Here is a 23474-nt window from a genome sequence, read left to right as displayed (position 1 = left end):
ATCACCAGACATTTTCTGTCCTAGGAGCAGAAGCACGCAGCCCTGGCAAACCCAGGAAATTGACTTGTTTTAACATATAACTTCAGCAACAGTAAATGCTACACAGATAATTATGCATAGACCTAAAGGTGCACAAGCTGACCACTTTAGAGTTTTATTTTGAGGTACTAAAATAGTTATAATTATTTATAAAGGCAAAAGAACACCATTTATGTAAATCAGCACTGAACATAACATAAGCTTTCCATGTTGCTCTAACTTTGCTATAGCTGCAAGGACTAAGAAGTGTGAGCCAAAACGCTGTAAACTCTGCCACAGAAATACACCAACAACGGAGACACTTTTGTGTCTGAATTTGTTGTGTGTGCAACCATGCATGCTTTCAATTTTGTGTAAACAGCAACCGTCCAACTCTACCTCCGATTGGCTTACTATGAAATTTTACTCTACCTCAGCCAATCATCAGCATCTATGCGGTTGTCTCGTCCCCCCCTCACCGAGGCAGAATAGTCTTTGCCGCTTGGCTTAAAGATCTAGTTGGTCTGTTGAAATCAACTGCAATGAGCTGTCGTAGTAACACGCCACATTTTTTGGCAGTAATGGTAACAGCGTTATAATGATGGGAAGAGTAATCAATCAGATTACTCGTAATTGAAAAAAGCAACACTGTTAGTAACGCCGTTAGTTTTTAAAGCCGTTATTTTTCCACAATGTTATTCCCATCACTTGTTTTCATATACACGTATGAAAAAGTGATATGATTAATATGATATCTCATAGGCCAAATGTGGTATTTTTAGATCCATTACTGGTTTTGGGCCAACTAAATAAATCAAAGCGTCTGTTTTTTCCCCTCAAAATTGTATTTAAAGTAATGAGGGGAATGCTATAAAACATTTGAACCTTCAGTTGGTAATAAAACCCGCACAAATAAAGTCTAATTTAACAATTAACTGAATGAATCCATTTGGAAAACTCTATGAATCGAAAATGCGTTACGGAGACGCGAACTCCTGATTTCTAAAAATTCTGGCGGAGCATCGAACATTGCTTGAAAGCAAAGAATTTCATAATTTACAAGCAGTGGAAGTAGGAAGGTAAGAGGTCATAATAGTTTTGGCTCAGCTTTGACACTGTTTGCATATGTGTGTGTGTGTGTGTGTGTGTGTGTGTGTAGATTTATCCCTCCTGAAGCTGCTTCTGAGAGCGGCTGCATCTCCAAAACAATTTACAGCCGACACGTTTATAGTCCTGTGTCGTAAAAACACCAGATTGATCCTCTCTCTCTCTCTCTATCATATTCAGTGTCGTACGCTCCATTAAAAAACTCTGCTTCAATATTTTAGTGGGTTTTAAGCGGGCATATTTCTGGAGGTCCCTGGCAGCCTGGACCCCGGGGTCTTTTAGGGCTCCCAAAATATTTGAAGAGGCATAAAATTGCACACGTCCATAATGTAAACCAATTCAGATTATGGCTAATACCATTAGGACGAATCACACATGTCTATAATACGAGCCCTTACAGAGCACGGTCAAAGGAGTATCGGCTCTTCAGCAGATGCATCGATATGTTTGGATTGACGCTGCCACTTTTCAACTCTTATTTAATCGTTTCTTCTAGAGTTTCACCTTTTTCACAATGGAAAAAAAATGTCACAGCTTTAAAGAAAATACTTTTCTTAAAATGTTGTATTCAAGTAACTAATTTGGAGAAATTTTAATCAAGTAAAAGTACTAAACATGAGGATGACATGATACTTCTGTTAAATTAAAACATATTTAGGCAACAAAATACATGAAATGTCAGTAATAGTGGAACAACATCGCGCCACAGAGTCTTCATGTCCTCTTCTATGGACAAACAACTGATCCCACTCAACCTGTCTGTCCTACTATAACCAGTCCAATCAACCTGTCTGTCCTACTATAACCAGTCCCATCAACCTGTCTGTCCCACTATAACCAGTCCACTCAACCTGTCTGTCCTACTATAACCAGTCCCATCAACCTGTCTTTCCTACTTTAACCAGTCCCATCAACCTGTCTGTCCCACTATAACCAGTCCACTCAACCTGTCTGTCCCACTATAACCAGTCCCATCAACCTGTCTGTCCCACTATAACCAGTCCCATCAACCTGTCTGTCCCACTATAACCAGTCCCATCAACCTGTCTTTCCTACTTTAACCAGTCCACTCAACCTGTCTGTCTATACTATAACCAGTCCCATCAACCTGTCTGTCCTACTATAACCAGTCCCATCAACCTGTCTTTCCTACTTTAACCAGTCCACTCAACCTGTCTGTCTATACTATAACCAGTCCCATCAACCTGTCTGTCCTACTATAACCAGTCCCATCAACCTGTCTGTCCCACTATAACCAGTCCACTCAACCTGTCTGTCCTACTATAACCAGTCCCATCAACCTGTCTGTCCTACTATAACCAGTCCCATCAACCTGTCTGTCCCACTATAACCAGTCCACTCAACCTGTCTGTCCCACTATAACCAGTCCCATCAACCTGTCTGTCCCACTATAACCAGTCCCATCAACCTGTCTGTCCCGCTATAACCAGTCCCATCAACCTGTCTGTCTATACTATAACCAGTCCCATCAACCTGTCTGTCCTACTATAACCAGTCCCATCAACCTGTCTGTCTATACTATAACCAGTCCACTCAACCTGTCTGTCTATACTATAACCAGTCCCATCAACCTGTCTGTCTCACTATAACCAGTCCCATCAACCTGTCTGTCCCACTATAACCAGTCCCATCAACTTCTCTGTCCCACTATAACCAGTCCCACTCAACCTGTCTGTCCTACTATAACCAGTCCAATCAACCTGTCTGTCCCACTATAACCAGTCCCATCAACCTGTCTGTCCCACTATAACCAGTCCCATCAACCTGTCTGTCCCACTATAACCAGTCCACTCAACCTGTCTGTCCTACTATAACCAGTCCCATCAACCTGTCTGTCCTACTATAACAGTCCTACTGTGCTCATCAAAGTTACAAAAAAGTTGAAACAGCAGAAAGTTCTCACATACCCCACTGATGCTAAGCGTTTTATAGGTCAATACAGACGTCTCCGCTGGAGTATCCACCATGAACATTTTAGTATTTAGCAATTAGCAAGACCTGGTATGCACCCATAGATCAGGTGGCATTACAGGTGTTCTTGATTTATAGGTACAATTATACCAAACAACCATAACGCACAAGGATGTGAACCTTAATTTGATTCCATTGTTGTTGTTCACTTACTATATCGGCAGTTCCTGACACTGGGCCTACTACATTGATGTCTCCTTGTCTTAATATCCATCATTTGGTTCTCTGTCCTTGTTCTGTTTCACTAAGGTATACAAGTAGGGTTTCCTTTAATTCAGTGAGTTTCACCACTCGTTCCTATTATTTAAAGCACATTATTAAATCAAGTGCATCTTTCAAACAGCTGTACTTGTTCAATGGCTATTACCACATAAGGCCAATAACTACAACTAACATGTACTATCAATTCACTGAGCAATATGTATTTTCCTCTAGTGAGAGAGTGTAAACCCTCACCTTAGGAACCCTGTGTGCAACACTACATGGGTTCATGGTTCCATCCTTATTTGACTTTATAAACTAAAGATTTTTCTCTTAACAAATATATCATTAATACAAAAGTGATCGCATATTTATGAGTGTAGCACATTAGAACATTTGGTTAAAATGTGCACTTATATTAATAGCTATAAATTGGACCACAAAAAGAAGACATGAAAAGGCGAGAAGAGAAAACATGGATAAGAGAGAAATGGAGAGGAAAGGAGAGAGGAATGGAGAAGATGAGAATGGAGAGGAGACAATGGGAGGAGAGGATATGGAAAGGAGAGGATGCAGAAGAAGAGAAAAAGAGGAAAGGAGTCACAGTCATTGAAAGGAGGAAGGAGTCATGAGGAGAAAGACGAGATGCAGAGGAAGATGGTAGAGAAGAGAGATGTGAAATGGAAAGGAGAGGAGGAAAGGTGTCATGAGAAGAACAGTTGTGCATGTATAGTAGTAGTGTGTGATAAGTTTTGACCTCTGACCCTCTTAATACAGACACACACACACACACACACACACACACACACACACACACACACACACACACACACACACACACACACACACACACACACACACACACACACACACACACACACACACACACACACACACACACACACACACACACACGCTCACACACACACATAGCAGAGTGTGAGAGAAGGATGGAGACAGCGGCGTCCTCCTGTCTATCTCCCTCATCACTCCTTCTCTCTCTCTCTCTCTCTCTGTCACACACTCGGTCATGGTCTCTCTCTCTTCTCATTTGTTCCTCTCTCTCTCTCTCTCTCTCTCTCTCTCTCTCTCTCTTTCTCGCTCTCCCACAATCGTGCAACTAAAGTTCACAGAGAGGTCACCTGCACAGTACGTGTGTCTGTGTATGTGCGTTCACGTGTGTGTGACATCACCACAGCTAAGCAAAAAGTCATTATTGAAGTTGTATGATATTATTATAGTGTATTAACTACAATTACTTTACAAGGTCAAACTCTGCAAATGTGAACATGATCATTTATCCATTTTAATATTAATGAGTCCTAATAGGGATTGTACTTTTGAAATGTAATAACATGAGATAAGTAGAGAGACAGTTATGAGGTTAATGATTGATTTAAACTGATGTAACGGTAAAATGACACTTTAATCTTCGGTTTGGCATTTATAAAACATGATGAATGCTTTAAAGCAGTTATATGTCATGGCCTTCATAAGCAGGAGGAGTTTGCTCAGTTGTCATGAAGAGCGAATAAGTATAACAAATCACCCTATAACTCAATATAATACATAGATACTTAATCAATAAACATTGTTCATGAGAAAATTTATTTTTATAAATACAAAGTTTTTATAGTCATATCAAACATAACATTTTATATGTTCAAATATAAACAAAGTTAAGTTTGTAATATATTGTATATACAGTTGAAATACAGTATATCAGATTACAGCATTATAGTGTTAGCAAGCCTGCAAAGAACACACGACATGTTAATTAGACAACGGAGTTACTGAGAGTCCCGACCAGTTTATCCACTGAACGCACAGAACCAAAGTTATATCAACCCACCATTCTGGTAACTGAACAATGGAGCATTAGTGGGATTTACAACTGTAATGTAATTATAGTAATGGAATAATGTAATCCCTTACACTAATTGTTTCAGACAAAACGAATCACATCACCTTAACCGCCAGCACTCTTCTGTGGTCCTGTGTTCAAATACTGTGACACTATTGACACCTGTGAATGTTCTCATTCGTCCAGCTCAGTCCCAGCCTGGTCCGGTTCTGGTCCTGGTCCAGTCCCAGCCTGGTCCTGGTCCTGGTCCTGGTCCTGGTCCTGGTCCAGTCCCAGCCTGGTCAGATCCCAGCCTGGTCCTGGTCCTGGTCCAGTCCCAGCCTGGTCAGATGCGTACATGAACTGATGAAGCCTCTTGGATGAGAGGTGAAACGTCTTCCTAGACAAATAACCAAGTCCAGTTGCTTTTGACTGAAATTGCTTTGAGGATAACTTTTGGAGATAGGTATTAAATATAAAGGCTATAAAATAAAATATGGAAACAGAAGAAGTGAATTATTTAAACAAAAATGAGGAGTGAGTCAGGGGTGCAGTTTGACTCCAACATTGTTTCACTTCAGTTAACCTGAGACAATGTGAGACCTTTTTTCTTTTCTTTTCATGTGGTTAATTTTGTAATGGTGGTAGGGCCCATAAGAGAAATGCTTTGTTGGGGAGAGAGCAGCGGAGGCAACGTGTCTCAACTGTGATCCAGCCCCACGAACAAAGCTCTCAGAGTTCTGTGACACATTTTGTTTCCTATGAATTCTTCACAGTTAAAAAAATCCCCTTATTATTTTGTCATATTAAATATTTTATACGGTGAAGCAGTAAAATCTGGAAATACTGGGCTTTCATTACTGGTAACACGACTCTTATACAGTAACAGTAAAGAAGATACATTACAAAAAGAGATGCAGAAGAGATTCCCATACTGCATAAAATTATATAATAGCTCATTTCAAAAAGCATCACATATAGAGGCCTGGTCAGGACCCCCGTGGCATAGTTTGAACGCTCTGGGAAGCCCTACACATCAAACTATAATGCAAAGAGCGATGGCATACTGCAAAAACAAGAGTCACATTATGAATTTGCCTTGAGTGTCTAATACTGAAGCAAATGGGTTTACATTGGACTTAGTTGAAAGCCGGTCAATCTAATATGGAGGCTAAAGGGTGGCGTGTTCGTCGCTGTCAGATGCAGAGGGCCTGAACAAAGGGTTTGTATTTAACGACCTGGGAATGAGAACGGTTTGGAAAAACAGCCCAAAAGTACGTGGACAGTGGTGTTCACTGCAAAGCAAGGAAGTGTCTATCAGAAAGTGTTATTAGTAAAAAACACAGACGCACAAATAGAGCTAGTCTTTACAAAGAGAGAGAGACATGATGGCAAAGAGAACCAGGTAGAGCCTCTATATATTAAGAGAGAGAGAGACAGGTGAACAGACAGGCAGTCATGAGGTTACTTAGTGTTTGAGTTCAATACTGACCCAATACACTTCTACCAGCCTGGCGTCACCAGCACTCTGTGTGTGTGTGTGTGTGTGTGAATGTCTGGCGTCACTCAGACAAGCCACTTGTCCAGAACACAACGTCTGTTTGTGTATGTGTGTGTGTGTGTGTGTGTGTGTGTGTATGTGTGTGTGATTGATTTAGGTGGAGCCATGGAGGTAGAGACACAGAGTTGTAGCATTTTCAGCCAAACTGCAAAATCAATGCAAAGTGGATCTGAATGAAAGGAGCAGAAGAGCAGACACGGCTTTCATCCAATGTATGTGTGTGTGTGTGTGTGTGTGTGTGTGTGTGGCAAGCAGCTGGTAACCCACGGCGACAGAGCACTGTCAGCCATTACAGCTCCAGTGTCTCCGCAGCGACCATTAACGATAATGTTGTTGTTGCCGTGGCTACAAATACACTTGTTCCACTCCATTTTCATTTGGGAAGAGAGGGGGAAAGATAATGAGAAAGTGATGGAAGAATAAGAGAAGTATAAGATGAGAAAGGGAGAGATGAAAGAAAGAAAGAAAGAATGGAGATTCTTCATCTCTTGTTTCTTCTCTTTAACCCCCGCGGGAGTCAGTGGTCGAGCAGATAGAAAGTTAAGTTAAAGTTATGGCGTCCACGCCAGTCATCACTCATTAAAATCATTATGAGTCAATTTGACACTCGTCGTATTGATTCACTGATGCACTCTGATATTTCCATTGGTCATTTCAGTACCAACATTCATTAGGTGCATCTACAAGCAGAAGAAAGATGGAGCAGCTGTAAGAGAAGATGAGTGCTGGCATTCGTCGATCTTTCACTTTTGTTTCTACGGACAGGGAAAGTCTGCCGACTTGCAAAGCCCATTACTAGACAGGTATGTCAATACTGGACGATTCTCCAAAACCTTCATTGTTCGATAACCTTATTTTACCTATATTTCATTTCACTGTAACCATGACAACGTAGTCTCATACAACGGTTTGTATGAAATCTTACGAAATACAACTGTACTTTTTAACACAGTTAAACGGTGACTGGTGTGTGACCTTTATGCGGTACTTTGAGGCTCCAAAAAAACCCCATCAGCATCTAGGGTAAAATACTTCTGAGCTTACCTGCTTCCTCTAATGACACTGACCGTGACGTAGTTACATCTGAAAGTGAACTTACAAGTTAACTTACGAAAGTCACGTAAACTATCTACGGAAAAGTCCCATTTGTTTGACCGATCTATCCAACCCGACCTCGTTCCTGTGCTGACTGTATCGCTTTTTATACTTCATCACTTGACTTCCTTCTTTACGCCCGTCATAATTACTACGGCCCCTAGAGGTTACCACCTAACAACAACCATCGATATGGGTCTATATTAATACGTGCATTACTTTGCGTAGGTATATGTTCTTACAGTGAATAAGAACAGCCTGAACCCGGACAATGAAGGTCCCCTAACGTTAAACTTCGAACCGTGACCTAACCAAGTGAGTTTTGAGCACCGGTTTCAAATGTTATCAGCCCATTTTACGGCTGATACTAGTTGGTATCACTACCGTTATAATGCGTCAGACGGAGGAAACGAGGACAGAAAGTGCATGTACTAAACTTTCAGTTTGGTTGGGTTTAGCTGCCCAAACTAAAGATCATTGTTTGGATTAATATGAGTATGCTTGTTAAGTAAGTCAACGTGTAAAAGAATGATTGGACAGGCAACCGATTGGTGAAATTAGTGTTTGATTGATAGTGGATTTGAAGCCTCTGATTGGCCAAATAAATTAAAAAAAATGATTTACAGTTAAAGTCAAAGTCTCTCGTCTGCAGAGACACAAACATGGAGATATTGACTAAATAGTGTAAATGTAATATATAATGTGTACATTCTCCTTTGTGTATATAGTTTTAATATCAATTTTACATATCATATTTGGCTTCGACAAGGACATGAACAGGAAGTGATGTCAGAAGAACGGCAGCTCACTCAGCCACACTCACATTTAGGGGAAAACAGTTGATGGATGATTGACAGAGAATTGGAAGCATCTGATTGTCCCAAAAAAATAAATAAAAAAAATTACAATATTAACGTAAAAGGCGTTGTTGATGTGTCGATATTGTGTGTAAGACCTGCCGCCGTCACATGGCCAAAACACCAGTTATAGCCGCAACTCACAATTATTTTCATTGCTGATTAACCCGTCAATTATCTCAGATTATTTTATCCGATTAATAGATTAGTTGTTTCATCGGTAAAATGTCAGTGTCTCGCAAAGCCCAAGATGATATCCTCGAATGTCTTGTACACAACTCAACGATAGTCAGTCATGGAGGAGTAAGAAACCAGATAATGTTCACATTTGAGAAGCCGATATCTACTAATTACTCAAACCGATTATTTGATTATTACTGAATAGTTGAGTGGGAAGGTAGATTGTACACTCAGCTCCTCTGAGTGTTGTAATAGCACTAAGAGGAACATTGAACCGACCTCATACAAGCACAGTTAGATTTTATGTTTCCATCCAAAGTGCACAAATTAACAGCAGTTTCCTTGATAATGGTTTGAAAATATTCTGAAAAGGCAAAATGATATACGTCAGTATTTACTTTCTTGCATGGTTTTGTGTCTCCTCGTCTAAATAACAGTGACTGCTCTTTGTTTTGAGAAGTCACGAAGCTTCTCCTTATATACTTCCAGGTCTGTTTACTTAATCAGGGAACTTCCTAATCAAAAGCGACCTTGCAACATAGAGTCGCCCGAGGCCACACAGAACAGATTGATGGAAGGAAGTGAAGTTGTTGCTCAGGAAGACAGGTGCTGATTAGGAAGGTGACTGAATGATGAGGGAGCAGGCGGGGAACCAAATCATCTGAATCTCACACACAACGTTACCCTCAAATTCATACACACCAACACGTACAGTGTTACGCAGCGCTATTGCTCCATAGAAAGCGCAGTTGGGTGATAACACTTGGCGTAATGCCCCTTTTAAAGGCAATAACAAGCACAATAATCACCTTCCTCCATCTCTATCCGTCTCAATCTTGTTAAAAATCTCCTCTCTCTGCTAGTTTTCACACTCAAAGTTGCTGTTTTGAATTTCTCCTGAAGCTGTAAAAGGTTAGCGAGTGCTCACAACTTCTGCTCCATTTAAGAAGCAGTACTAATGTTGGCAGTAATTACCTTCCTGCCTCGCTGTCTGTCTCCACGCAGTCACAAGCCTCTCTAATCGCCTCCTTCACCTCTTCTGCTTGATGTGTTGATTCGATTTGGAAGTTATAAAAGGGCATGTGTGTAGTTTTTAACGGGGTTTTAAAAGCAGTTAAGTCAACACTGGTTACTGTCTTGATAAAATCACAAAGGACTCAGTTTGGAAGATATTTCCCAGCTGTAAAGGGGGAATTATCTGGACGTTAGAAAACAGACACATTAACTCATTGTCTTTATTCTCTGCGTCTTTCTGGAAAAATATCTTTTTATTGCCTCCTGCTTGTTTTAACTGAGCTGAAAATATTGAAAATCATGAAGATGACAGACAATATTAACCACTATATAAGACTTTATTAGTCTTAGTAGGTTTAAGTTGTATTGTAAGTATGCTTTCTTTCTTTACTGAGAAGACAGTGACAGGAAACACTAGTTCAAATTTAAACTCATTCACAATTGGTCACAAAGACACGTACACTCTCAGACAGACGCAGGTCAGAGCTTAAGAGCCCGTTAGACTGCCTGTCAAGAATTGAGACTGACATGGAAGTCAAGCTGTTGTTTTAATGCCACGTCAGTCTCAGGTCGCCAATCTGATACAATTAGACAGCACAAAGCACCGCTCAGCAGACACACAGCAGAATGAAGCAATCACTCAACTAATTCAATCAGGATTTTTGGGCCATCCAGTCCGAAAGAATTAGACGGCGTTCTGCACTGTGTCTGCTGAGTCACACAGCAGGAAAGATACAAGACTGAGAGCTTTTAGACTGACCATCACTCATGCCAATATAGCTTTTTCGAAGGACCTGGACTGAGAAAAGAAAAGACACAAAAGTGTTAACAAAGTACACATTGAGTGCACGCAGCTGGGATTTTAGAATCAAGCAGGTGTAATAGACAAGACTCTGGGAAATGACTACGCCCAGCTAAGGAATAGACAGTTTTACAGTTTGTGTAAGGATTATTATTAATGAGCTCTCGAGGTCGGTGGATTTTGTTACCTTTGAGGAGAGCCAGTCTAAGTTAACCAGCTGCTGGTGGTAGCGTCTTATTTACCATACAGACACGAGAGTGGTGTCAGTGTTCTCGTCTCAGTGTCAACAAGAAAGCCAATAACTCTTTTCCAAAATGTCAAACTATTCCTTCGAAGCTCATTTGAATTTGACTGAGAAAGACAGAGCAAATCCCTCCACCTGGACCCGCTGCGTCGCGTGTGTGCTGTAAATTTCTCTGTGGTGAATTTACAGCCCTCCATTCACACATTTAACTCCACTACTGTAGAGCGCTGGGCCGCCTCGCAGCTGTCTGTGTGTGTGTGTGTGTGTGTTTGTTCTGAAGGTGAAACTCAGTATGATGCTCCATACAACAATTAAATCACTGTGTTTCCATGGAAACAACCTGGGAGGGAGAGAGAGAGAGAGAGAAAGAGAGAGAGAGAGAGATAGAGAGAGAGAGAGAGGGTGAGAGCGGGTGAGCAAGTGAAGAAGTAGTTTAAACTCTCTAATAACAAAGGAAACAATAGCTCATAAATATCTTTGAGTGCCTGTGTTCACGCGCAGTGTATTTGAGTGTGATGCAAGCGTGAAGTTGCAAGCTGCTGGTCTCAGTGTGTGTGTATAACAGCAGATGTTGGACCACTCAGAGAGATTATTCCACAGAGAGCAAACAATTTCAAATGAAGAGAGAACAAAGAGAGACACAGAAAGTTCACGTTAGTCTAGATTTTTCTCTCAAATTCAAATTAGCTATATTAATTAAGTTAACAATTAAGTATGTATTGCCAAAGCAGGCTGTGCAAGAGTTACAAGGAAAAACAAAAATAAAGACAATAAATGGTATGAAAAAAGGATATATATATATATATATATACACACAAATACAGTATGTATAATATATTTATTATATATATATATACTAATAATATAAGTCTTTAAAACATAGACTATATATAATCAGAGGTGTTATGTAATGTATTGTAAGGGTTATGGTAAAAACCTGTGCTTGCATCCTCTGATTTCATGTAGAATTTTAAGAACTTGTTAAGGTTTCTGTGTAAATGTAATATGCATGGGTTAGGGTCAGGGCATATTTACTTTAAATTGCTGTGGGAAAGAATCTGTTCAATAAAGATCAACAAACAGGATCAGCTTTTTCTCCGTGGTTTTATTGTCGACGTATTTTTTCCTCTGCAGACAAAAAAAAGTTCCCTCCTGCCGTCTCGAGCACAAGGCTGAGAGTCAGAAAGATTGACCCTTAAGTGAGTCTTAAGATGATTCTCCCTTTAAGGAGGAGGAAAAACACAGATAAGGACAAAAGGCAAGAGCTCAGCTGGATGACATGCAGATAAAAACAGCATTTCCTTCAAACTCATCATACATGCAAGTAATAATGATAATGATGGGTCATGTCCTCTCTTACAGGGGCAGGATGTATAGGTCACATTGTCTCTGGAGTTATCTCATTGCATGCTGACGTCACACTCGTATCACAGGACTACTCAGTGATGTGCAAACAGGGGAATCGTTTCAGTCACAGGGTGAGGTAACACTCAGCAGGTTGTCTCATGTAGTATTACACAGGAAATGCAGGATTCATGGTTTGCCTAATAAAGATTATAATGCATTGTGGGTAATTTCCTCAGGCAAAGACCAGTCAGGTTGGATGGTAACCCGCAATTTGCGAAAGTCTCACAAGATGTTTAAGGTTAGGCATTAACCTCGATTGGTTAAGGTTAGTTTAGGTGGTCGGAAAGCGAGCCTTTGCAAAATGTAGGGTTGCGGAATGGAAAAGGGTAGCCCGGCGAGACCATCCTGATCTCGCAAGCTCCATTGTATTTTACTCACAGATCATTCAGGTTATGTGCGGCAGAGATAACTTGGAGAAGTTTGATCAGCGACCGAACCAATCAGCGCTGGTTTTGAGGCGGGTCTAAGTGCTGCAACGAGAAGCGACTGGTCAGTAAACGACACGCCAGCTTCCACGGATAAGTTGAGCGAAGCTATCGAGCAAAGCCGTTGGCTAACGCTTTTTTCTCTTGGATCCTTCTGTTGAAATATGGAACGGCTGTGAATGGAAACAAAACTAAGAGCGGTTTGAGTTTAGATACGTTTGTTACACAATTTAAGTTAAACAATTGACTTTTGCTTTGACGTTGGACATGAACAGCTGTTATGGGTAGTTGTCTGTTGGTTTGACCCGACCCGACCTCCATCCTATGTGGACTTGAATTACATGTGGATTATGAAACGGGGACGGGGGCGACATATGTTTTCCTAGAAATGCAATCGAGAATACATTTTTGTTTTATTGGAGTGTGATTTTAGGAGACAGGGCTGCATTAGGAGAGAAACAGGAGGATGCAGAAATGCTGTAATGTAGCAGGTTTATTGAGGCACATAGTAAGATACGAGAAGTCACTGTCAGTGTGTTCAATGGCTAACTGATGCTGGTGACAGTTTCTACTGATGGATGGCTAAATTGAGTGCTGCAATGAAGTCGTACTGTATAGCAGCATCAGGTTGGTTCCTTACAGACAACACTTAGCCACTTAAGGATACCTGCTGATTCAGTCAATTATTTATCGATGTCCAGAAAAGCAATATCCGGCAAGTGTGTTGGGTCATTGGTCCGCTTGGATGGGGGAAGACATGACTGACCGATCAACCATTTATTAAGGTATTTTAACCACTTTCAGACAGGGTCACAAAACAATTATTGAACATGTCTAAAAAACAAAGGATTGTTTAACAAGAAAAACATGCATACAATATTGTAAAATTATAATCTAATTGTATTGATACTTAAAGGATCCTCAGAATAATTACAGAGTTTTGTGAGCCTGAAAAGCTGCGTTGAATGGACCTGCAGACTGGATGGTAATGCTGTAAGTCATGGGTGTCAAAGTGATCCAGTAAAGGGCCGTGTGGCTGCAGGTTTTCATTCCAACCAAGCAAGAACACACCTGGTCCAACAAATCAACTGTGTGAAGACAGTTCAGGTGATGGAGTAAGTCGAGTCAGGTGTGTTCTTGCTTGGTTGGAATGAAAACCTGCAGCCACACAGCCCTTTACTGGATCAGTTCGACACCCATGCTGTAAGTTATCCCCTTAAAGCCGCCTCACATAAGATACACAGAAATCTGTGCGTGTAGTAGAGGGGACGGACACATCTGCCAGAACAAATGAGACATGAGTTTGGCACATTTGTTTGGTTTCCAGGCTTCCTAGTGTTTGTATGCTGTGGTCGTGGAGTTAAAAGCCATACATTCAAAGGTTGTCTGAATGTATCTGCTCTTCGTCAGTTAGCGTAGTTTTCACGTCACGCGTGTTAGTTCATTTGTAACACACGTTACATTGGCGAGCAGAACTTGATTCATTTTCAGGGGTGATTTGATGCGCCCTATCAGCCAATACGGTTTAATCAGATGTCATCCAATTATATTCTAAACAGTACAGTATTTTTACAGCTTCCATCAATCAAATTGCATATAACCAATGTAACTGCCAATAGGGAAGGGTCCAAATGCACCCGTTGGTAATATCAGTATGTTTTACACATTATCCGATCATATCCTAGGTTTGAATTCAACTTACAAACAGTTGCTCGACTGAAATTCCCACTCAACTCGTCAATCATCGGATCTTCATCTTCCTAAATGTCTTACTAGTAGGAGGTCAATTTTCAATAAGATTTAGGGTTTTTACCAAATTATGGAAAGGCTTTTCCCATCTGGCAAAGAACTGTTCCTCCATAACTTGCTATAAAAGAAACTTAAAAGATCATTTAATGGTTGCTTTGTAATTGTTTTTTCCTGTATTGTTGTTAATTCTTTACACATTTGTCCATTTACATATTATATACTCACTTTCTTTGCTTTTGTATTGCATGTTATTATATTTTGTTTGTTATTATATATAATTTGTTACTATTAACTTGTTATTTCTTTATGTACTTTTTATTTTTTTAAAATTTTTGTATGTTAATTTTTTATGTTTCTTTTTTAATATTGTGAAATTTTAACATTATTTCGGTGGAGGCTTCAAATAAGCCCACTGGGTTTTCTGCCTCTTCCTGCACTGTGTGTTATTTCTCTTCTTTGTCAGTATTTGTGTATTTTTATAATTTGTGCTAAATAAATAAATAAAAATAAAATAAAATGTTCTTGATTTGCCATGAAAACTGTTGTTTAATGCTGTTTTTAGCCGTGTTCAAATCGTAGCTCACATGGCTTTGAGACTCACATACACTTCAGTTGTAACTTTAGCATCAGTGTCCACCTTTGCTTCAATTCCTCAAAACTTTTCTCCATTGACAAACTGAAGTGTTTCATGATAGCAGACGCATGTAGATAATTTACCTGAAAAGATTACACGTGTAGGTAAGAAAAAGTCTCTGTAAGCTGTAAAATGTTGCAATTTTGGCGTCTCTCCCCGACTACGGAACGTATGATGTCCTCAAATCAACAGGGAAAAAGGGAATTTTCATAAATTGACAACATATATTTTTATCGATTTGAAATGCTACCAAAAATAAATTGTGGAGCACCAACACAATTAAAAGTTGTACTGTTGAAAATAAATAATCATGTTCAACCTCACGGTGACCCCTGACTGCGGTCACAACCTCAAATTCACCCCCAGCGAGGCGTGTGTGTGTGTGTGTGTGTGTGTGTGTGTGTGTGTGTGTGTGTGTGTGTGTGTGTGTGTGTGTGTATGTGTGTGGGTGTATTTGTGTGTGTATATGTGTGTGTGTGTGTGTGGATGTGTGTGTGTGTGTGTTTGTGTGTGTGTGTGTGTGTGTGTGTGTGTGTGTGTGTGTGTGTGTGTGTGTGTGTGTGTGTGTGTGTGTGTGTGTGTGTGTGTATGTGTGTGGGTGTATTTGTGTGTGTATATGTGTGTGTGTGTGTGTGGATGTGTGTGTGTGTGTGTGTGTGTGTGTGTGTGTGTGTGTGTGTGTGTGTGTGTGTGTGTATGTGTGTGGGTGTATTTGTGTGTGTATATGTGTGTGTGTATTTGTGTGTGTGTGTGTGTGTGTGTGGATGTGTGTGTGTGTGTGTGTGTGTGTGTGGATGTGTGTGTGTGTGTGTGTGTGTGTGTGTGTGCGTGCGTGCGTGTGTGTGTGTGTGTGTGTCTGTGTGCTTGTATGTGTGTGTATGTGTGTGTGTTTGTGTGTGTGTGTGTGTGTTGGGGGCGGTGGAGGTAGACTTCCACGTCCCAGAGGTTACAGAGAGTTCACACTCTACCCGTTGTCATGGCGACGGCTGCTCGAGGAGACAGGAAGTAAACAATCGTCAGTCCGTTCGCTCTCTTCTTTATCATCACTTCACTGACTTTAAGGAAAGTAGCAGAAAACAAAACACGAGGAAGAAAGGATAATTCTAACAATCGGAGTCACAACAAATATGTATTTAATAGTTCAATGAAATATAAACTACTGATCCTGACTCTCGTCCCACTTTCTCGCCCCTTGCTGGTTTCTCTCACTCTCTGACCTCTTCACCTCTTCCCGTCATCTCACCCTCACTTCAGGGTCAGACAGAGGTCATGCTGCCCTGAGATTTGTGTAAGTGAGTGAGTTTGTGTATTCACTAACTCTCTTTGTATGTAATGACATAAATCATTTAATGATATCAATCCAAGCTCAGAAGAATTCCTTTATTCGTCCCGCAATGGGGAAATTCAATTTTCACCCTATTTTTTCATTTTATACACACACACACACACACACACACACACACACACACACACACACACACACACACACACACACACACACACACACACACACACACACACACACACACACACACACACACACGACCTTTATACATGCAACTAATGGAGAGATGTTAGAGCGAGGGGGCTGCCAGTGTACGGCACCCCGAAAAGTTGGGGGTTCGGTGCCTCGCTCAACAGCACCTCGGCAGTGCCTAGGAGATGATCTGGCACCTCTCCAGCCACCAGTCCACGCTCCATTCATGGTCCACACAGGGACTCAAACCAGCGACCCTCCGGTTCCAAGCCAAGTCACCTATGGACAGAGCTACCGCCGCCCAGGCTGGTTGGATTTAGCTCCACATGAAAACTTTTATCTCACAAATGACTACAGGTGGGTCGATTCGTGTGTGACACAGTTTCAACGATAAAAATAAATAAATAATTGTAGCAGATTTACAAAAGGTGGATTACAGGTCTAATATCTTTGATTGCACTGGCTCACAGACTGTGTCATCATAATCTTAAAATCTGTTTTTTTTTAATTTTATTATTTTTATTTTCACACCATAAAACATTGTGGTGGAATGGAGTGTGGACTGGTGGCTGGAGAGGTGCCAGTTCATCTCCTGGGCACTGCCGAGGTGCTGTTGAGCAAGGCACCGAACCCCCAACTGCTCGGGGCGCCGGTCACTGGCAGCCCCCTCGCTCTGACATCTCTCCATTAATTGCATGTATATAGGTCCTGTCTGTGCATGTGTGTGTATTTCAGGCCTGTGTGTGTGTAAAATGATATTCACGGGACTAATAAAGGAATTCTTCTTCTTCTAAAACATATACTATAAAATATCAGTGTGAAAATATAGTTAAATACCTTGCCATACAATAATCCCATCTGCTGGTCACAGTGATCATACTGCTCTGTCTGATCTCTTGCCCTCTGACCCCCGGGCCCTGCTCTGCCCTGCTCTGCCCTGCAGCAGGGTTAACCTTGGCTCTGTAAAACTCTCTTCTGTCTGCCAGCGAAAAACCTTAAGAGCACAAGCAACACATCTGAGCTCTCTCCAGATCTGCTGCTGCACTGCACCACTCTACACCGCACTGCTCGAGATGGTGTGATCGATCTGAATGACGCGACTAAATGTTGGTGCTCCATCAGTCAAATGTTTTTTTTCGGTCGTCAGTACTTCGGTGAAGGACCGGACGAGGTCACCTCTCTGCACGGGAGGATTAGAAACACGAACACATCGTCACACTTGGCCATGAAGTGAATGCTGGCCAGCTGTCTCTCCTGAAGGCTCCCGGTTGTATTATGTACGGACAGATTTCAGTAAGATCGTTTGTGATTCCTCCCTAATTTTTTCACCTCTTCAGGCCTCGAAAAGTTCCTACCATGAGTCAAATCCAGGAGTTAAATGTCAACGATCATAACAATCCATGTCAGCAGTCAGGCCATCACCTGTGATGTTGGTTCACAGGTATAGACACTGCGTCATTTTAAGGGGTCTGAAGCCAAAACCCTTTTAGAGTAACTGTAACAGTCAATTTAGGAGTAAAAAAACTTTGCAAAGAAATCAAGAATGAGACGTTTACAACCAACTCACTCCTACTTACAGTGAAGTGTAGGAGGAACCTTTAAGAGCTGCACTCAAGTTATCACATGATTAATGACATATTTGCTCAGAGAGGAACACCAAGACATTTATATTCTTTAAAATCATCCGTCACACATGGACAGATTATGAGATAATGGGCCCCCGGGCACGGACATTTAAGAGGCCCCCCACCCTGTGTACATAGGAACAAGACACCCAAACTCAGAGAGTCTCCAAGAGTCTATTTTAAGTCATTATGCGTCCCTTTGTAGTCGTTCTGTGGTAGTTTTTCCATCTATTTTCAGTCTTTTTGCATCTTTTTGTAGTAATTTCGTGTGTCATTGTTAGTTTTGGGTCTGCTTGTCATCGTTTTCCGTCTATTTTGAATCGTTTTTCTCTTCTTGTAGTCATTTTGTTTTGCACCTCTACAACTATTTTAAGTCATTTTGTGACTCTTTGTAGACACTTTAGGTCATTTGTATCCATTCTGTTTCTCATTGTCCTGTGTCTATTTTTTGTTATTTACTAACTTAACTTTTGTGGTGACCAGCGACTCCGTCATTTGTAGTCATTTAGTGTGTGTTTGTGGTCATTTAGTGCTTCTTTATGATCCTTTTGTGTCTTTTTTTGACAAATGTTCAAGAAAAAGACAGATTTGACATATGGTAATGCAGGCTTACAATAAAATAACAGCTGCACCTAGTGAGCTAAAGGGACCTTACTCTGAATTATACATATAACTTAAGATTTCATAGTGTTCATGTGGATTGATTACATATTGAACATTTGAAGTGTCTTTACTGCAGTCATATAAGACCCAGGTAGGCAACGTTTAAAGGACATTTCTGGTGATGTTCTATACTTTTGTTAAACTAATCCCACAAAAACTGTAATTTATTTGATTCAATCACACATACATCGTCCTTCTGCCTTCAATAAATCATCAATCTGCTGAAAATAGTCCCCAACAAATACACCCCTTCCTCCCATTAGAGTAATATCTGCTAAACACTACAGTGAGTGGCTATTTTGTGAAATGACTGAACCTTTTTTAAAGGTGTTTTTAAAGATTTACATCTTCTTCAGTAGGAACCAATGAGCTTGGAGCTTCGAGCCACAGACAGTGTAGGGAAGTCGGACGTCAGGCACAGTTGGTTTTATTCTTTTCATGAGATTTATTAGAGGAAAAATATGGAATAATGCCAGACGACAGTAATATGAATAACTCTCAGAAGAAATATGATAAGTGGCTCTTTATTTTTTATTCAGCTGTTACTTTAAACATTGTTATTTTTGATGTGAAAACCATATTTCCATGGCCCTGTTTGGGTACAAGGCTTTTCCACATCCCATTGGCTTTTGGAAGTTTCATTTACACAAGGAAGTCTTTGCTCAACACTCCTTCAGTTGATCGATGCAGTGCCTACATGACTTTTACAGGACATTGCATCTATAATATTGCCATACCGTGCTTTTGTTCTCCGCAGTGATGTGGTTTTGGAGTTTGATGGGATTTTTATGTTTGTATTGTGCAATGGATTACATCACGAATGTATGTATTAGCCCATGTAGTGACAGTAATATCGATTGAATTATGCAGTTTGGATGGAAAGGGTCCCACTAGTTTTTTACCTAAATGTAAAATAAAATCCTGGATATGAACAAAAAATCTTTAGTAGTGTGTGTTTTATCATCATGCTGCTATTATTACATAACAGATGTGTGTACCTGAGCAGACTGGAGGGCCACTGGGGACTGAAGTTCACCTGTCAGACAGCAGGTGTCGCCCTGTCGGTGTCCGTCTCAGCTGTGTCTGCTGAGCGTTTTGTCCTCCTTTGCTGCACAACCAGTGATGTCCTGTGGGCGCAGATGTGCTGCAGTCAAAGCAAAGGCCCCTCTCTCTCTCTCTCTCTCTCTCTGTGTCTCTCTCTCTCTGTCTCTCTCTCTCTCTCTCTCTCTCTCTCTCTCTCTCTCTCTCTCTTTGTAGCATCCCCTAGTACACAAACTTTTGATTTACCACTTTTGAAAAACCCCAAAGTGTACGACAGGAGACGCAGTGAGACAGACAGGGAGAAGTCTAATTAGTAAGTATTGTAGAGAGAGGTAGAGGTTCCTCCCTAATGAGGTCTCATCAGTGATGAATGTGTGAGAGCGTCTCTGAAATATTGATGAGTTTGTAATGAAGCAGAGCAGACATCAGACTCCAACTGAACACTGACAGAGACTGGGATATGTGTGTTTGTTTGACCTTTGACCTTCACTTCACAAACTACATGGGAAAAAATTATGTGGACCGATGGACATATGATTGCAACATCATGGGCAGTACAGTGCTGCTGTAACAGCCTCCAGGTTTGCCACCAGATGTTGAAGCTGCTGCGTTTAGACAGCAGAGCATCAGTTCAGCCCAGAGCCGTTAGATGGATTTGAGGTCAGGACAGGGCTGTCATTGTGAAACAGGAGATAAAAACAAAAAAACCCCGAGCTTGGTAGGTTTTATTTTCATACATTTGGCTTAAATAATCTTCAATAAGTATTCAAGAGCTTTCATTAGTGCAAGGTAAAGATTGGACGGCTGTTGTTTTGACTTTGTGATCCAATATTGCAAGCGTGTAGTATGTGAGAACCAGTAGAGGAGGAAGTATTCAAATCCAATACTACAGTGGATTAATATCCGTATCACAAATAATAAAGCATACTCTTTTCAAATAAATGGCCTGTATTCAGAATTTTCACTACAGAAAACCCAAGTAGAAAAAAGTCTTCATTGTGCAGAATGTGGTTTTTCAGAATAATGTACTTTATATTAACAGATTTATATTATAGATTATTTTTGTTACAAAACTCCAGATATACAAACAACAGATATTATTCAGACTAAACATACATTATCAATTAACAATTATTAATACTCCAATATGTACATAGGTATCAAATAGCCTAAATGTAGTACAGTAAAAAGGGAAACTTTATTTCCCTCTCAGTTGTATATTAAGGATTTAAGTAAAATAGAATAGAATAGAATTTAATGATCCCAGACTGGGAAATTAGTTTGTAACAGCAGCAGTGGGTCAGCAAATAAACACTTTGTACATAACATGAATAGAATCCAATATATACATAGTGTATATATACAGTGCACAGTGTGCTATAAACAATAAACAATCATAATATATATACAACAAAATATGCAAAATATACTATAACAATAATAATATATACAAAACAAACAAAAAAAATGAATGTTATGATGCAGCGTCTGTATCTGGGCAACAGTGGAGTGGATGACGTCACAGGCCAGCGCTGCATCAGCTGAAGGAGGAACATACACACCGATAATGATGGCAGACGTGAACTCCCGGGGCAAATAACCTCCTAGGCCTCATCCCCACAGTCAACAGTTCAATGTCTGTGAAAGCTAAAATATTAAAAATGAATCAATAAAAGGCCGACAGAAAACACTAAAATAAACACCAGGGTTAAGAAGTGAGGATAAAACACAACTTCATATAAAACACCAGATTAAAAGAAGTCTTGAAGTTCCTTATAGTGCTCGTCATTTTATCATAAAGACTTCAGAGCAATTTCAAATGAATCTAGGTTGGTTTGAAAAACACGTTATATTATTTGATCACTTTAGGTACATTGTTAAATTACCATCCTATATTTTTGGCAGCATAACTGAGTTATAATGGAGCAGTTGCCTCTATTTACCCAGCCCTCTTCATGGAACAAGTCTGAATATAGAAATGTGTGATGGATGCAGACAGCAGCTTTGACTAATGTAACAATTAGCCCACGGTATGTTGTGAGATTTACTTTCACTGGAACAAAGAGGCAAAAAACCCAAAATCACCACCAGACCAAACGTACACATACGTATAATTTCATTATGATATTGCTGATGTTAATACAACTCAAGTTAGTGATGTCATGTAACTGAGAGATTCAAGATTATCCTGAGGTGAATTGTAAATCAGCACGTTTAATACCCTACAGGCACTGATTCTCATGGAAGCGTTTTCAGGTGAAGATGCCCATGCCCCACAACAGATTAATGCGTTTTTATAATGATATTCACAAAGAAGATGAGAGGTTATCCACCGACTGGAAGATAGTGAACTACCCAATTGCTCCAGCAGCACCATCAGTGTGTGAATGTTTATCCCTCCCCCCTGATGAGCAGGTCGCACCTTGCAGCTTCTGGCGTCAGTGTATGAATGTGTGTGAGTGGGTGAATGTGGTCCTGCGTTGTAAAGTGATTACAGTTTTTGTGGGATTAGTTTAACAAAAGTATAGAAAATCACCAGAAATGTCCTTTAAACGTTGCCTACCTGGCACCGTCGCTAAGACTTAAATGTAATGATTTTCATGTATGAAGCACGGTTTGGTCACTGAACAGGCCTGTCGGGCTCAGGCCCAGGGGAACCCTCCGGCCGCTCTGACTGTTTCCCTGCTCATGTTTTTTAGGTATTGATATTTTGACCCTGTTACCTAAACCAAAAGTGTAATCTAAAATACACAGCTATTATAGTTTTGTTGATTCTTCTCCGTATGAAAGCTACACAATGCACACTTCCAACCACATTGAATTCATCCACGGGGAATTATGACCAGGTGCAAAAAGAAAGGCCTCAACAATTTATTTTCCTTTTTTAAAAAATAAAATGGATATGATTTAGTTATCAGAATTAGATTTTCTACAAAATATCGCATGTATTTAACATTTTATGGTCTTAAAGTGACCCTCAGTGAACAGGTTTTTCCTCTGCCTGAAACAACTTCTTATGGACAAATACAGAATCCTCATCGCTGAATGTTTAGGTCATTTAAAGTATTCCATTATTATTATTATTATTATCATTATTATTGTTGTTGTTGTTGTTATTATCCCCCAATGCCAGATGCAAGTTCCTAAAAAACTTCTCAGAAAGAAAGAAAAACATGAACAAATGAAAAGGAGAGCACTTGGAGTCTGATGATGCTTAAACACACACACATATACACCGTGACTGTCTCTCCTGCTTTTCTTTTAATGCTTTGCTTTACTGTTTTCTAATATTCTAATGATTCATATTTATTTTTTATTACTCTTTATTATGTGTTGGGTATGGCTTTATTGTTTCTATTTTGCTTTCAGTATTGTAAAGCATTTTAAAATGTCTTTTTATATTTTAATAGTAATAATAATAATTATAATAATACTATTAATAATAATAATGATAATAAAACTATTTGATACATTGTTAAATATAATTAAATTCAAATCAATCAAATGACTTAAACAGAGCAGTCTAATGCATGACCCCT

This window comes from Echiichthys vipera, assembly GCF_963691815.1.
Source record: "Echiichthys vipera genome assembly, chromosome: 17".
Lineage (NCBI taxonomy): Eukaryota > Metazoa > Chordata > Actinopteri > Perciformes > Trachinidae > Echiichthys > Echiichthys vipera.
The sequence above is the reverse complement of the archived record's forward strand: the minus strand, read 5'-3'. Positions refer to the sequence as shown.